Below are 6,000 nucleotides of genomic sequence, written 5' to 3'. Positions count from 1 at the left end.
TCACAATGCTCTTTTAAGATGTATTGGGGTACAGGAGATGACAGCTGCATCATCTACATATAGGAGTTACAAGACTGTTTCTTTGTTAATAACAGAGAATGGAAGTGAGGATTGGCTACATTGCTGGCTATAGAGTTGGTATAAAAATTAAACAATAAGAGTACCAAAATGTATCCTTGCCTAACCATTCTATTTGATGAAATTGAGCTTGAAAGTAACCCTTGTGGGTTACATCTCACTTCAAGGTTGCATTAGTATGTAATTTCTGCATTAGAAAGAGTAAGCGCCAGTCACTTGTGGTATTTCTACGGTTTTCCTATAGAATGGCTCTAGAGATTGAATCAAATGGGAATTTGAAGCTGGGGAAGGCTACATAAAAATAGACTTAATTTTTTTAATATACCGTATTTTTCTACCAAACTGTGCACAACTAATATATTGCTTGAAAGTTCCTTGCCAAATCTTGCTGGTTCCTCCCCAAGTATATATTTTTAATTCTAGTCTATCTAGCACATGTGGCTCAGATTTTTTGCATCTAGTTTACTAACTATGACAACTGGATCGGTGATGTGCTTGGTGTGGATGCTGTTTTTTGTTTTGTTTTGTTTATGCCTGGGCTTGGGAGGGAAACACAGAGGGTGGGGGTAGGACCAGAGGGCTGAGAGGCCAGGCAGGAAGACCTGGCTCTTTGCCCAGGTCTTTGGCAAAGGTGCGTGAAGCCCCCTGGGACTGTGTGGATTTGTTTCTCTTTTGTTGCTGCCAGGTTCTTGTCATTATTGCCATCTTTTTTTCTTTTACTTTTGCCTTTTACTGTATTTTTTCCTTGCTTTAATGTTTTTACTTGTGAGCCACCCAGAGACTTGGGAGTCAAAAGGCATACAAATTTAATAAATCAATAAACTATACTTAAGAGGCTAAGTGGATAGTAGTTAGTAGATTGCTCTTATTATCTTTTTTTGTATATTGATAATACAACTGCTACAATCCAAACCTTGGGAATCCATGGGCGGGAACAGAGATGCAATCAGGGAAGGCCATCATTCAGAATTAACTTTTATTAGTTCAGGTAATCCATTCTGCTCCAAATGAGGAGCACATATTTATATATAGCAGTGGGAAACTATATACTGAGATGTAAAGAAAGCTGGTTACTCATTACTTCTATTGACTAGTCAAGATGTTAGCACCTATTTGAGGAGAGCTGTCACCCAACTTAGGCTTAATCCAAACCTCTTCTGTATTGTTGCCTGGAAAGCTCATTAAAGCAGCAACATCAGAAATGCCATTCTTGAAGCAGCTTTTTCTTCCTGAGGCTTGCAAGGAGACCTGACAAAGACAGGCTAGTTTATTGAGTAGCATAGAGGTGCTATGCTCATGCAAGATTCAAAACTTTTCTTCCCAATATAGAATATTCCTTGGACAGGGATATAGACTATGCATATGATCAAGTGGACTGCAATCTATGTCAGCCTATCGGATAACAAATAAGATGAGATGTCTATGTAATGTTTATCCCATTCGTAAGGATTATCAAGTACTTGTGCTTTGTGCCATGTCATTCACATTATTAGGGTAAGTAAGAAGGAAATGGATACCTATGCTTAGACAAGTGTGATAATTTTTTAAACTTCCAATGGAAGCCTGAGGCAGATTTGGATTTTTATTTACATATGCAAAGTTACTTCAGGAATAAGGCCAGTTTAGACATTGAATGACATATTCTAGAACTTACATCTTACTCTGCAGAGCTGAATCCCCTGGTAAAAACTCAGAAATGAACCAGAGATTTTAAAAATGTAATAGCATTTTTAATAGCTATTACATACCTCTTTGGCATTAACATTACATTGCTCCACATCTTGGCTGAAATTCTGGTTAAAATTTTTGAAGTCAATCCAGATTTCTCTCAATGGCATCACAGTCACCTTGAGTGATAGAGAAGGTGTCAAGAGAGGCAAACAAGTACACATCCTATCACACCCCATTGCTATACATAGAAATGAAAATACCTATCCATAAATGTATAAGGTAAATTATTATAAGGTGTACACAGTGAAAGAAGAATAAATGCATGTATGAGAGAGATACAAATGAAGCCAAGCACTGTATAGAAAAGTCTTATTCATCTGAGCTTGAAGATGGGATGATTATTAGAAATCTGTCATGAATACAGAATGGAAGTTGTTTCTCCATTTTGAAATTCAGTCACAAGAGGTCAGTGTTTCCTAACGAAACCTTCAAGTGAAACTGAAAATCCAGAGCTCCTCCCTTAAAGGGACTGAGATTCCTGCCAGTTGGATCCACAACGGGAATATCAAAAAACAGAGAATGCACAATAAGCCAAGATTCAACTGATGAAAGCATTGCTAGTATGGATGAGGGATATGGACTCCTGACTCCGTTAAGACAAGCTATTTAGAGAAAAAGAGAAGACATAGTTGGTGTGATGCCTGTGTTTGCAATGCTTACCTGGCCGAAGGGGCTGCTGCAGCTGGTTCTGCTCCACACCGCCTGGAAAATGGGGAGCGGCCAGCTCCATTATTCTGTGCTGGAGGAATCCCAGCGCGGCACCTTCGTGGGCCGCATCGCCCAAGATCTGGGGTTGGAGGTGAGCGATCTGGTCCCTAGGATGTTCCGGATGCTGTCCAAAGGAGAGAAGGACTATTTTGAGGTAAACATGCAGAACGGGATCTTGTTTGTAGATTCCCGGATAGACAGGGAGGAGCTGTGTGCCAAGAATGCTGACTGTGTCATTCAACTGGAAGTGATTGTAGAGAAACCTCTAAGATTCTTCCATGTAGAGGTTGAAGTCAAAGACATAAATGACAATGCTCCCATCTTCTCTGTAAGGGAACAGATTCTGAGCATAGCAGAACTGATAACATCTGGTACCCGATTCTCCTTAGAGGGAGCCTCTGATGCAGATATTGGTACCAATGCTCTGTTAACTTACAAGCTCAGCCCAAACAAGCATTTTGCTCTTGATTCAGGAAGTGATGAAGATGAGAGTAAATCTGTAGTACTTGTATTGAAGATTCCACTTGACAGAGAGGAGAGCCCTGTGCATCATTTAGTACTGACAGCCACAGATGGGGGTGAACCCAAACTCACAGGAACTGTTCAGCTAGTCATCAATGTGCTGGATGTAAATGACAACCCTCCTGTATTTAATCAATCTCTTTACAGGATAAAGTTGTTGGAAAATATAGCTGGTGGGACATTAGTTATTGATCTGAATGCTACAGACTTAGATGAAGGGATCAATAGGGAAATCTCTTATTATTTTAGTAATAGCCTACATCTACATGTCACAAAGATATTTAGTATAAATTCTGACACTGGAGAAATCAGGGTGATTGGAAAATTGGATTATGAAGACACTAAGGTCTATGAACTTCAAATTGTGGCAGAAGATAAGGGTACATTGTCTGGACATTGTAAAGTTCTCATTGAAGTGCTGGACATGAATGACAATATTCCAGAAGTATCTCTGAATTCTCTCTCTGTGCCATTGCCAGAGGACTCCACACCAGGGACTGTGGTGGCTATCATCAGTGCTTCTGACAAGGATTCTGGCACCAATGGACAAGTAAGTTCTTTCCTATGGCCCACTGGGCTACCCTTCACACTAGAGTCCACATTCAAGAACTACTACTCCCTGATTGTTGTTGCACCTCTAGATCGGGAGCAGGTGGCTGAGTACAGGATAGTAGTAACAGTGCGAGATCAAGGCGTTCCACCACTGTCTTCTAGCATCAGCCTCTTAGTGCCTATCAGTGACATAAATGATAATGCTCCAGCATTCACACAGCCCTCCTACATAGTCTTTGTGAAGGAGAACAATCCCCCTGGTGCTCACATCTTCACAGTGTCTGCCTCAGACCCAGACGTAGCTGAGAATGCCCTGATCACCTACTGGATAGATGAGAAGCTCTGGCCGTTGTCCAGCTACATCTCTGTACATTCAGAAAGTGGAAAGCTCTATGCTTTGCAACCTTTGGACTATGAAGAGTTGAAACTGCTGGAATTCCAGGTGAGAGCCAAGGATGCTGGACTACCTTTCTTACATGGCAATGTGACGGTTCAAGTCTTTGTGATGGATGAGAATGACAATGTACCTGCTGTGTCACGATCATCAGAAGAGAACCTGATTCTTCTAGTGGTCCCTGTGATGCCTGGGCATATAATAGGCAAGATCCATGCCTTGGATGCAGATTCTGGATACAATGCATGGCTAAGCTATGAACTGGTTGAAGAAAGCAGTGGCCCGTGGGTTGTGGGGCAGTATAGTGGTGAGGTGAGTACCAAATATTCTTTGGATGAGACAGAAGGAAGCAAAATCCAGAGTGTGCTGGTTCTTGTGAAGGATCATGGGAAGCCTCAACTCACAGCCACAGCTACCCTGAGTGTGTCACTGGTGTCAAGTGCCCAGGCCATCAAAACAGATGTTCATCCCCAAAGGTCAGGGGAGAGCTTCATGCCCCTGGTGGACTCGGTCAACATCTATCTGATCATTGCCATCTGCTCTGTTTCCAGCCTCTTCTTGCTGGTCATTCTCATCTACGTGGCCCTGCGGTGCCACTGCAAGGCAAATGAAACCATGGTGTATGGTCCTGGCATGGCCACCCTGGTCTGTGCCAGTGAAGTGGGAAGCTGGTCCTATTCCAATCGCCACAGCCACATCCTGGCAGGTGTGAGTGCAGAGGCTGGTGCTAAGAGTGACCTCATGATTTTCAGTCCCAACGTTCCTGTTTTTGCAGATAATGGGGAACTTCGAAATGGGACAGAACTGCCCCCAGATCTATCTAAAGAGGTGAGTTTTGGTCCTTTTTTTAGTGCTTGACATTCAGTCAACATTCTATTTCTTTGATACCAATTTTGAATCACTACTGATACAATATATTTTTCATAATTAAATGTTAGATTTGTAATAGAAGACTTATAAATACATGACTCGCTAAAAGCTGGCATTCTACAGTATTTTTTATGATTTCTTTTTAGTTTACACAGTGTTTGTGAATTACATATCAGAGCTTCATGAATTAGTTGCAATAGGGAAAATAGCAATTCTGTTGATTTGTTTGTTAATTTCATTAAGGTAGGTACTGGTTCAGATGTCAAAGATAATTTAGAAGTATAGAATTGTGAAGTTGGGATGGGTAATTCAGGCCATGAAATCCCACCCCCCACTCAGTGCAGAAATTCAAATTAAATCATGTCTTATCTAGATGGGTATCTGAAACCTCCACACTTGTATATCCTATAAAGAGAAAGCTGTTTGTTATTAGTATTACAAAAAATTTTCTTCACTTTGCGAGCTTTGACAGTGAGGTTTTTTTCCCACTAGCTTCCTCAAATCTTATTTCTGGATTCTTTTTTTTTATCCAATTGTCCAGGAATTCAGTTTAAAGCCATTCTGATCCAAAAGTAAAGTTTCAGCCACTTTTATTGCACTCCCAAATCATAAGTAATTTCTAATAGTGTGTTTTCTTCTTTATTTTAAGATATGATGCATGGCAATGATGCCTTCTCTGTTATTCTCTTTTTAACCTCTATAAAACTTTTAATCTTCCTTATGCTATTTTAAATTCCAAATACAGTAAAAGCATTTTAGTGCAGGAAACAAGAGTATAAGGTACTCTTGCACCCAGATGTTGCCCTATGTTTTATACATAATCAAGAAATTTCTATACCTAATCTTATTTTTTAGTATTAGTGTTTGATATTAATTAGGAGAAATCAGTGTTGATGCTATTGGGTCTTAGTAATAATTCTGATAAATTTATGGTATGTAATTTTGGGTGGTGTTTTGATTGTTTTTGAAACTTCAGTGTAATGATTCCTACAAAGTTTCTGTACTGAGACATTTAAATTTAGTTCCAATTTTGGTGGAAAACAAAAGCAATTTCATTGGAATATCTGCAACAAGATAAATGCATCCTTAAACTACTTATGCTGGCTTGACATTAAATTGGCTTAACAAACTCCTGTCTCTGACCG

Source organism: Candoia aspera, chromosome 3 (genome assembly GCF_035149785.1).
Source record: "Candoia aspera isolate rCanAsp1 chromosome 3, rCanAsp1.hap2, whole genome shotgun sequence".
NCBI classification, from domain to species: domain Eukaryota; kingdom Metazoa; phylum Chordata; class Lepidosauria; order Squamata; family Boidae; genus Candoia; species Candoia aspera.
Note: the sequence above shows the minus strand (reverse complement) of the source record.